This window comes from Cervus elaphus, chromosome 7 (assembly GCF_910594005.1).
Source record: "Cervus elaphus chromosome 7, mCerEla1.1, whole genome shotgun sequence".
Classification (NCBI taxonomy): domain Eukaryota; kingdom Metazoa; phylum Chordata; class Mammalia; order Artiodactyla; family Cervidae; genus Cervus; species Cervus elaphus.
In genome coordinates this window covers 40268926-40281053 of record NC_057821.1, presented here as the reverse complement: position 1 = coordinate 40281053, position 12128 = coordinate 40268926, and the positions used below count along the sequence as shown (strand labels likewise).

Sequence of the window (12128 nt, the reverse complement as noted above, 5' to 3'; positions counted from 1 at the left end):
CATGTTTATTAAGAAACTGTGTAAGTAAAATTGAAGGAAACAAGATTTTAAAATAGTTGTAATTTTAAGTAGGTAGAATTATGAATATAATTTTTTAATGTTTTAAATTTCCTTTTGGCATTTTAAAGTTTACTAAGTAGTATTTTTCAATGCTTAGGCAATCCTAGTGATTTGAACGGTATCCTAGTCCTAGGATAAAACCCCAACCTGAGTCTGTTCCAGCTTGAATTCCCACAGAAGATTCTGATTTGATATTTGCCCTCTTCACCTTGTCTGTCTTGTCTTCCCCTCTCACTGATCCAGTGCTACCAAACTACCTGCAGAATTCCGAATACGTGCAATGCTTAGATTGAACCAAATCACACTGTTGTTTTTCAGATTTTGCAAGTCTCATGTTTAACCTTATTTGCACTGTCCTGAATATCTATTGTATAAGCATTAGTGGTTCAGTGGTAGAATCCTCGCCTGCCATGGGGGAGGCCTGCTTCGATTCCCAGCCAATGGAAGAGCACACAAGTTTTAGATCTTCCCGGGTGGCACCGTGGTAAAGAACCTGCCTGCCGATGCAGGAGACATAAGAGACATGGGTGCAGTCCCTGGACTGGGAAGGTCCCCTGGAGGAGGGCGCAGCAACCCCCTCCAGTGTTCTTGCCTGGAGAGTCCCGTAGACAGAGGAGCCCTGCTGTCCATAGCGTCGCAAAGAGTCGAACATAGCTGTAGCAACTTAGCATGAACATGTATCATGCGCTATGACCTAAGTTCCCGGGGGAACTCTTTTCTCTAAGACTGAGTTCTAACATCACCTCTTTAAGAAACTTCATTGATCTCCATTGGCACCCTGTCTGGGTCGGTGATCTTCCTCTATGCCTCCTTCACATCTTGAACTTACCTCAGGCATAGTCTGTAGCATATAGAATTGTAAAAATTTATGTTTTTAGATCTCTCCACTGGATTGGAAACATCTGTGTCTCCAGGTCCTCACATAGTGCCTGGCATGGAGTAGGTACTCAGTAAATAGTTTGAACTAAATTGTGACTTAGGAGACTCTTAAGATCTTCCCTGCTCTTTAAAACCTCTGCACTTATTATGAAAAGGCTTCCTGTGGGAACTTCCTTCCATTTGAAATGAATGTTAGGGACTTCCATGGTGGTCCAGTGGGTAAGACTCTGCACTCCTAATGAAAGGGGCCCGGGTTTGATCCCTGCTCAGAGAATTAGATCCCACATGCTGCAACTAAGAGTTCACATGCCACAACTAAGACCTGGTACAAATAATAAATATATAATGTTTTTAATTTTTAGAAAAAGAAAGAAAAAGAGAAAATGAATGTTAGCTTTCAGTTGTCTAACCAGAATAAATGTTGGGAAGATAAAGTGGCACATTTGTGAATCCAGTTTAGAGGTAGAATGCTCACTCTCCCCATAGTCATAACCAGCAACTAATCCTCATGCTGAATGTTGATGTCAGTAACATAGGATTAATATCCAGCGAGAGTTTGTGATTTTTCAATGGAATGTGGAACTCCTGTATTTGTTCCCCAACGCTTGACCTCTAATAACTGAGGCTTCTTTTTATATCCTACTTGGCCTGTTTTCTCCATAAGAAATGCAAGATATTGCATATTGGTTATTTTTCTTCTGCCCACAATATTTTGATTTCTGTGAAGAGAGTTCAGAAACATTTGAAGAGTTTTAATTTGGATGAGTATATGTGGTAGGTTAGTCTTTGTATAGATTATTATTTTTTTTTTGTATAGATTAATTAGAATTATTTTTCATAATTTCCAATGAAATGCTGTTTGGCTATACATCAGTTTGTCATAAAAGGGAATTGTCACTTGTTTGCCATGGAGATAGGACATCATGAGAGAACAGAAAACTAAATATCAAGAGTCCTTGGATGTCTTATTATTTCATAGTTAGATAAATGGAAAAGGAATGAGAATCCATTTGAGGAAAATAATTGTGTCAACAAATGCTGGCCTATTAATTCTCTAATAGTGCTCATGGAAAATGAATGGAAAATTACTTTTTAAATGGTTTGAATACCTCTAATGCAATGTAAAAAGCTGAGTAATTGTGCTTTGAATATAAAAGAGAAGGATCGACTGTTACAGAAAAGTAAATGTGGTTGTTTTCCTTTGTTCCAGAGTAAATACCTATCTTTACATTATGTTCTTTAGAAATATATACTTTGTAACAATGAGCTTGAAACTTGTAAAGGCACCCCATAGTAAGAAATACCTTTTAGACACACACCTCCCCCGCCATAATACTACAAGTCTCACAAAATATTTTGTCTTACCAAGTGGAATGCATTCAGATATTTTCCTTTGTGTTTTACTTTCTTTTTTAAATAAAATCCTGGCTGAGACCCACAAATTGACATCATGATCAATTTGAAAAACATGTTATGAAACAAATGTTATATTTATATAAGTATAAATATTTATTTTGTTGTTCAGTCACTCAGTCATGTCCAACTCTTTGCAACCCCATGGACTGCAGAATGCCAGGCTTCCCTGTGCATCACTGTCTCCCAGAGTTTGCTCAGACTCATGCCCATTGACTCAGTGATGCCATCCAACCATCTCCTTCTCATCCTGCCTTCAGTCTTTCCCAGCATCAGGGCTTTTCCAGTGAGTTGGCTCTTTGTATCAGATGGCCAAAGTATTGGAGCTTCAGGTTCAGCATCAGTCCTTCCAATGGATATTCAGGGTTGATTTCCTTTAGGAATTGACTGGCTTGATCTCCTTGCAGTCCAAGGGGCTTTCAAGAGTCTTCTTTAGCACCACAGTTCAAGAGCATCAATTCTTTGGCACTCAGCCTTCTTTATGGTCCAGCTCTCACATCTAAATGTTTATTTATTTATATAAAATATAATCCTTAGTGCATACATTAGGAGACATGGATTGCCATAATAATAGTGAGAGCTGTTATTTATTGAGCATAAGTTATGATATGGGCAAATTCTACTGAAAATGGTGACTGTTATAAAGGAGAGCAGCTGCTTCACTTCTTTCATGGAAACATCGTATGATCAAGTTTTGACCAGACACTAAAAGTGAGGAAAGAATGTATAAGAGAATGTTGGCTCAGCAGTTACATCATATGTGCAAAATCTTTAGACAAGCTTTAAGATATTGCATAGAAATAGACTTCCTGTTATTTTTGCCCTCTTCTAAAAGTTGAGGTTAAAAAAACTATTACAAAGTATATTATAAAAATTATAGTTTTTAATTTTAAATCTAAATTATTAAAAAATCACATAAAAGGTTCTAAAACATAATCCCTAGCATAGATCAAATTAATTTCTTCTCACTTACTATGGCCTGGTGACTTACCAGAAAAGCAAGTCATAAACAATTATAGCCAGTATCACAACCTTCTTTTTATTTTTATTTTTTTATCTTTTTCGGTTGTCTGTTTTAAATGTAGCAGTGTGTATGTGTCAATACCAAACTCCCAGTCTACCTCTTTTCCTCCACCCTTCCTCCCTGGTCACCAACCATGAGTTCATTCCCTGAGTATCACAGCATTCTTGCAAAGAGGAAGGAAAAGGCTATTAGAATTATCTGATAAAATAGTCTTTGGGAGGAAAAAATGAGTAAAAATAATTTCTTTTATTTGCCCACTGATCACAACTCTGCAAAAAGTATGTATTTCTAAAACGATAAGGATCAGAGAGAATGCAGAAAGGTGGGGTGTTGGCCTTCATTGACACTACAGTATTCAGAAGTTTTAAGGAACCCATTCCATCTCAATGGGCAAAGTCGAAAGGCTTATGGTTATGAACATCTCAAGTATTTTGAGGAACCGCCCGTTTCTTCTGTTTTCAGATTGGCCCTTGAGATTTGAGCTCTGTGGGGTTTGAGTGACCAACCACATGCTGCTCTGGGCTGAGTTTCTAAGTGTACATTACTCTGAGAAATCTTTCCCTTGAGTTAACAGTTGGAACTGAACATACTGCTTCCACCATCCAGCCTTTGCATTCAGACTGCAGCTGTGCCAGACAACTGTTGCTCCCTTCAGTTGTCCCACAAAATATAAATCTTTGAGGCCAGCAATCTTTCGGGACCGTGATTGGAGAGAAGGTCCATGTGTGTGTGCACGAGTGTGTTGGCGTCGGGATGGGTGTGTTTGAGGGGAAGAAGCAGCTGTTTAGTAATGTATCTGGAATTTCTTGTTACATTTACTGTGGTAAATGGAATCTTCTCGTTCTGTAAGCATTTCTTCACATGACCATGGACTAGAAAAACTCTACACCAGAAATGACTTGCAGTTTTCAGTTAGTTTAATTATTGGGAACTCTTTCTCCATATTCATTTAGTCTCCTCAGCACTGGGTTTCAAATGCACTTTGTTGAATAAATTGATCTTTTGGCAGGAACCCTGTTAGAGACACTGTTATATATTATCCTGTGAAGTTGGTCAGATTTGTAATATTGGTTGGCAGTTCCTGCAAACCAGATAAGCTAAAAGAAGGCAGACCTAATCTTTACACTTATAATGACCGAAATAACTGATTCTTTCCATGAATTGTCCAGATCAGCGTTCCAACTTTTATTCTGTTCTCTGTAGATCTAGCCAGGAAAAGGTCATGAAAGGAATTCTGTGAATAGGATACAGCATGGTTGTTTTCTTAACCTTCTGGTGTGAAATTTGTTGACATATTTTTGTCCTTTTATGTGTCTTTTCAAATTAGTTTTGAGAACAGCCAGGGTATAATTATTTATAGAATAGAATAAAACTATACATAGATGAATGTGTATGAAGCCTTGTGTTGTGGTGATTTGATTCTTTCTGTTAATAATGTGGATTTTTAAAATCTATCCTCAGGGGCTTCCACTTGCAGTCCAGTGGTTATGACTTTAGCTTCCAATGCAGGGGCTGTGGGTTCAATCCCTAGTCAGGGAGCTATGATCTCAGGTGCCTCATGTCCAAAAAACCAAAACATAAAACAGTAGCAATATTGTAGCACATTCAATGAAGACTTTAGAAATGGTCCACATTGGAAAAAAATCTAAATAAAAAACAAAGAATTAGTAAAGTCTATCCAGTATACCAGGTGTCAACCATCCTAATCTCCCCTGAACCTCTGGTGAATGAAATCACCAGCAGTGGTCACAATTAGACAAGGTGGGATTTGGTTTTTTAGGATATTCTATGATCACTTCTTTTCCTCCAGGTAGATATTTCTTTTCAACCTATTTCTCAATGTAAAGGCCAGATGTCCATTAACAGAGCAAAAGTTTAACAGTTAGCTGGTGATCAAATTAAAACACAGCCAGAGGGTAGCCTGACTCATAAATAATGTAGAGTCTGTAGCACATCATTAAATATGTATGTCTCGTAAATTTTCAAGTCTTCTGGTTGAAGAAGAAACCTCTCTGGTTTCTTCTTGATTTTTACAAGCAAAAATTGTCCTCAATCTTTTTTATATCAAAATTTTCATTTAGAACTTGTACCAAATCTATGCCATAGGTTTAATAATCAAAGTAAATAGGTGATACTTCAGCCAATGTGTTGTTTGTCTGGACCACAAGCTCATTGATTTCTTCTTTGGGTCTGTGGAGAGTGGCTCTCTCCAGTCTCCTGACCACAGTGGTGGTCAGTCTAGTAATTACTCCTGAGTTTTTAGCTCCTTGGGGAGGCTTTGGGTAGCCAGTTCCTTTCATTCTACTGTGGAAGAGATCTAGACTGCTCAGAAGGAGTTAGGTGTGTTCTTGACTGAAAATTAGAGATGCCAAGGGAGCATTTCATACAGATAGGCACAATAAAGGACAGAAGCAATATGGACTTAACAGAAGATATTAAGAAGAGATGGCAAGAATACATAGAAGAACTATACAAAAAAGATCTTAATGACCCAGATAACCACAATGGTGTGATCACTCACCTAGAGCCAGACATCCTGGAGTGTGAAGGGAAGTGGGCCTTAGGAAGCATCACTAGTGGAGGTGATGGAATTCCAGCTGAGCTATTTCAAATCCTAAAAGATGATGCCGTGAAAGTGCTACACTCAATATGCCAGCAAATTTGGAAAACTCAGCATGGCCACAAGACTGGAAAAGGTCAGTTTTCATTTCAATACCAAAGAAAGGCAATGCCAAAGAATGTTCAAACTACCGCACAATTGCCCTTATCTCACACGGTAGCAAAGCAATGCTCAAAATTTTCCAAGCCAGGCTTCAACAGTATGTGAACCAAGAACTTCCAGATGTTCAAGCTGGATTTAGCAAAGGCAGAGGAACCAGAGATCAAATTGCTAGCATCCAGTGGATCATAGAAAAAGCAAGAGAATTCCAGAAAAACATCTACTTCTGCTTCATTTACTATGCCAAAACCTTTGATTGTGTGGATCACAACAGACTGTGAAAAATTCTTCAAGAGATGGGAATTCCAGACCACCTTACCTGCCTCCTGAGAAATATGTATGCAGGTCAAGAAGCAACAGTTAGAACTGGACATGGAACAACAGACTGGTTCCAAATTGGGAAAGGAGTACATCAAGGCTATATATTGTCATCCTGCTTATTTAACTTATATGAAGAGTACATCATGCAAAATGCTGGGCTGGATAAAGCAGAAGCTGGAATCAAGATTGCTGGGAGAAATATCAATAACCTCAGATATGCAAATGACACCACCCTTATGTCAGAAAGCAAAGAGGAACTGAAGAGCCTCTTGATGAAAGTGCAAGAGGAGAGTGAAAAAGTTGGCTTAAAACTCAACATTCAGAAAACTAAGATCATGGCATCCAGTCCCATCACTTCATGGCAAGTAGATTGGAAACAGTGAGAGACTTTATTTTCTTGGACTCCAAAATCACTGCAGATGGTGACTGCAGCCATGAAATTAAAAGACACTTGCTCCTTGAAAGAAAAGCTGTGACCAACCTAGACAGAGTATTAAAAAGCAGAGACATTACTTTGCCGACAAAGGTCCATCTAGTCAAAGCTATGGTTTTTCCAGTAGTCATGTATGGATGTGAGAGTTGGACCATAAAGAAAGCTGAGCGCCGAAGAATTGATGCTTTTGAACTGTGGTGTTAGAGAAGACTCTTGAGTGTCCCTTGGACTGCAAGTAGATCAAGCCAGTCCATCCTAAAGGAAATCAGTCCTGAATATTCATTGGAGGACCGATGCTGAAGCTGAAGCTCCAATACTTTGGCCACCTGATTCGACGAACTGACTCACTAGAAAAGACCCAGATTCTGGGAAGGATTGAAGGCAGGAGGAGAAGGGGACAACAGAGGATGAGATGGTTGGATGGCATCATCGACTCGATGGACATAAGTTTGAGCAAGCTCCGGGAGTTGGTGATGGATCAGGAAGCCTGGCGTGCTGCAGTCCATGGGTTGCAAAGAGTCGGACACAACTGAGCAACTTAACTGAACTGACTGACAAAGGAACTCTAAATGCACTGATAATGAAGTTAAGTGGAAAGGGTCTGAGTTCAGCTTGAAAGAGCCTGCAGAAATTAGGGGACTTCCATGAGTCATGGCAACCCACTCCAGTATTCTTGCCTGAAGAACTCATACTCCCTGCATTGGAAGGTGAAGTCTTAACCTCTAGATCACCAAGTGTGTGTGTGTGCTAAGTCCCTTCAGTCATATCCAACTCTTTGTGACCCTATGGATTGTAGCCCACTAGGTTTCTCTGTCCATGGGGATTTTCCAGGCAAGAATACTGGAGTGGGTTGCCATGCTCTCCTCCAGGGGATCTCCCCAACCCAGGAATCGAACCCAAGTCTCCCACATCTCCTGCATTAGCAGGCGGATTCTTTACCACTAGCACCACCCGGAAAGCCCATGTTGGACAGTAAACCTTGTTAATTAGACTTCCTGGTGGGTAGGCAGGGCAACAGAGGGCTACATTTGATTTGAGTCTTGTGTTTTGTTTGTTTTGTTTGGGGTCGGGGTTGTTGTGATTGTTATTCTGTTCTGTTTTCATTGAAGTGTAGTTGACTTATAATATTATATTAGTTTCAGGTATACTGATTTAGGTCCTAAAGGATGAGTAGGAGTTCCCTAATTGACAGTAAAGGCAAGGGCAGTTCTTAGCAGAGAATGCAGCACATGCCCATAGGACATGAGCTAAGTACTTTGAGAGCAAGAAAACTCTTCACCTGAGTTTTCACCATGTTGCATTTGAGGCACAGGTGAGATGTCCATCTTGATGGGGAGGTGAAGCAGGCAGGTAAAATGCAGGTCTGAAATTCAGTGAAAGGGGAGACTTAGAGATGATAATTAAATATTTCAAAGAGAAGACAGAAAAAAAAAGAGAGTATGATGAAGGATAAAACCCTGTGGTACACTGTTACTTAGAGAATGGAATAAATCAAAGAAACAGAGAAAGAGGGGGAGAGCTAAGTGTCCAGGGTCTAAAGCTCTAAGAACAACAGGCTGGCCTATCAACTATGACAGCTGGGGGAGGATAAGGATGGAAGAAAGACTGTGTAATGATCTCTTCATTATTTATAGACCAGGTGTCTGATTTGAAGGATTATTACTTATAGCTTCAATCTCTGCCTTTTGAAATTTGGGTATTATTCGTGGATTTTATTTTTACCTTTACTGTATCTTTAGTAGAATAAGTGTAAGTCAGAAATAAAATATCTACAATTTCATAAACAGTAGTTTAGAGTTAACTGTACTATGAAGCTGTACGCAAGCTTTTTATATTTAGGACTATTTTTATTATCTCATAAATACCTTTGAGTTTTGTTAGTCAATCAGAATTCATAAATATTTTTAGAGTATTTAAATCTTCATCTCCCTAAATCAACCCAGTAGTGACTTTTGAAACTGCCTAATTTAATGATGAAGATTATTTTATTAACTAGGACTTTTTCATAACCAAGAATTCAAACTCTCCAAACCCTTGGGCCAGCAACTTAATAAATGTTCTCAATTTATTGAAATCATCACCTCGGGAATATTTTAATTAAGATGTGTGCATTTCAGATTCTTTAAGATGTTAATGTTGAAGACAGTGGTATAATTGAGGGTGTTCTATTGACTACTCTGTCCTCCAGCCCTTCACAGTCAGGAGGTTGTGGCTTTAAGGTGCAGGCAGAAGTGATTCCTGGAGCAGAGCTAGGTGGTGCCTGGATAGGAGGAGACTTTGAGTGAACTTAGCTTTCAGTCCCAGCCTAGAGCAAGCTATTATACAATATCCCCACTCGCTGCCCCCCAAGTTTTCATTCACCCCTGTGGTGCCACACCTCTGGGTCCAGCCTTTTAGCCTTCACTCCCAGGGGAAAGCCTCTGCTTCCTAATAATTGCTGCCGGGACTGAACGGCTTTATCCACCTCCTTGTCCCTCCCCACCTCCAAGGAGAAAGACAATGGCAGATGAACTTTTTGGCCCATCCTTCTTGGGATACTAAGTGGAGCAATTTTTCCTTCTTTACAGGTGAATTTTATCTTTTCAAATGACCAAAAGCTATTGAGACCCTCTTTGGAGATGGGTTAATTCAGGTAATACTCTTTGGTCAAAAGGAGCAGAATACAAAGGCATAAGTGATTATTTGGTGTGTGTGTTTGTTTCTGCAAACAGTCTGAAGGCAGTCCTAAAATAAAATTTTGAGTACTGGTAGTTTCATCAAACAAGGGTGTCGCCTCAGAAGCTAGTGCTTTGAAAGACAGTGCTTAAATGGATCTGTAAGTTCTTGGGTGATTAGTAACAATTCAGTTGCATTTGTTCATTGTAATGACAGTGCTCATGTACCCTCCTCCTGGAATCCCCTTCCTCTTGCTTCCCCCTGTCAAATCGGATCCAACTATCTTTCAGGGTCTATTTCGAACGACCTTCCCTCCAAGAACCCTCTCTGACCTCCCCCGGCTTATCATTTAGCCCTTCCTAGCTGGAACAGACTTCTTTAGTACTTCCTAAAATCTGTACTTCTCTTATGATGTTCAGCACTTTCTACCTTATAAAGCAGTTACTTGTTCACTTCAGTAAATATTTATGAAGCACCTACCGTGTTTCAGGCCCTGGGCGCATTACTGGTGACATTAAGATGAATAATGAGTGGTTTTTCAGAGCTCCAGCTCAAGAGATGACCAAGCCTGAACCCACAGACAAATAATTTCGCTCTTAATGTGAAGTCTTATAATAAAGGGTGTTCCTAAGAGGTCCTTGCAATAGGGAAACAGAAAACTTCCTCTTAGAAGAGTTCCAGAAAGCCTACAAAAAGAAGAGAACTTTGAGTTGAGCCTTGAAGAATTTGTAAGAATTTTCCAGAGAGTAAATTGTGTGAGAGCCTTCCCAACAAAGGCACAGGCTGAGCAGAGACGCGAAGGCTAAGAGCTAGGTTCTTGTTGCCCGGGAGCACAGACGTGTCTTCTCTCCTCCGAGAGAGCTTTTTGAAAGTATCATCCTTCTCCACTCTGCCTGAGGTCTGCAGCAGTGACTGGTACAGGGCCTTAAACACAGACAATATCCAAAAGCTTTTGCTAAATTGAACACAGTAATTGGTAATCATATTTCTTCACAGTGAAATTTACAGAGGGTTAAACCACTAACTACATACTGTGTTCATTGTTTAAGAGCCATGTAAATACTGTTCTTTCGTTTCTTTTATCAAGCGATGGCAGTGGAAATCGACAGTGCCTTATCTTATCAGTCAGTTCAGTCATTCAGTCATGTTCTACTCTTTGCGACCCCATGGACTGCAGCACGCCAGGCTTCCCTGTCCATCACCAACTCCCAGAGCTTGCTCACACTCATGTCCATCGAATTGGCGATGCCATCCAACCATCTCATCCTCCGTCATCCCCTTCTCCTCCTGCCTTCAATCTTTCCCAGCATCAGGGGCTTTTCCAAGGAGTCAGTTCTTGCCTTTTCTTATAGGAAGTGGCAAATACCTTCCCTGCCCCTGTCTCTGTCCCTTGCTATCTGCATGCTCCTAATTCCCAGTTGGTATAAACTCAGGAAATGCAAGCTAATACTCGATTAAGCAAAAAGCTTTTCTTATGAAGAGATGAAGGAAAGGTACAGATTGTCTTCTAAAGGTAAAACAAACCGTTCATAGAATATAACCTAGAGCTAAACGCAGACTTATGGTCCAAGTTGCATCCTTGATTTAAGCAGAGCTAATCACAGACGCTTTGCCAGACCTTTCCCATGAAATTTAGAGCTGAAATTGAGACAAGTTACTTTATCTTAGTGTGCCTCAACTATAAACCTCAGAAGATGCTGATGCTTCTATTTACTTTTCCTAAGTAAATAATGTAATAATATAGTGTGTGCATTCTCAGTCATGTCCGACTCTTTGCAACCCCATGGACTGTAGCCTGCCAGGCTCCTCCTGTCCATGGAATCTTCCAGTCAAGAATACTGGAGTGGGTTGCCAGTCCCTCCTCCAGGGGATCTTTCCGAACCAGGGATTGAACCTGAGTGTCTTGAGTCTTCTGCATTGGGAGGCAGATTATTTATCACTATGCTACCTGGGAAGCAAATAATACAGAGTCAAATGTAAATCATATCTCGTGACCAAAAAACCAAAGCATGAAACAAATAGAAGCAATATTGTAACAAATTCAGTAAAGGCTTTGAAAATGGTCCATATTGGAAAAAAAGCTTTAGAAAAAGATGATTTGCAAATAATACAGAGCCAAACATAAATCATATTTTTTAAAGTTTTTTTTTTTCATGTGAACCATTTTCAAAGTCTATGTTGAATTTAACAATATAGCTGCTGTTTCATGTTTTGGTTTTTTGGCCACGAGCTATATGGGATCTTAGTTCCCTGACCAGGGATAGAACCTGCACCCTCTGCACTGGAAGTTGAAGTCTTATCCACTGGACCGCCAGGCAAGTCCCATAAGTCATCTTCATAACAGCTTTCATTTTGCCTCAGCTCCCACCCCAACCTCTGCCATTTACCCTATGACCCTAAAATCCAAAAGCAAAACAAAAACTTTAATGCAGTGATAGTTCAGACTTAGGCTTTTCTGACCGAATGAAGTCATTGTCCAGAAAATTCAAGCTCCGTGTCACTCTTGGTCTTACAATTGCTGACTATCTGTAGTGTGTGTCTTTGATGGGTATACTCTATCTTTAACTCTGGAAATTTTTCCCCTAGAAAATTTAATTTTATCTTTCCTTTTTTATGATAAATTG

General features: G+C 39.8%; 1 protein-coding gene across 2 annotated transcripts in view; it reads left to right on the top strand.

The window, feature by feature from the left end:
• Positions 1–12128, top strand: part of CAP2 (cyclase associated actin cytoskeleton regulatory protein 2) — a 127764-nt gene that overhangs the window by 94201 nt on the left and 21435 nt on the right. The gene's annotated exons all lie outside the window — the stretch shown is intronic.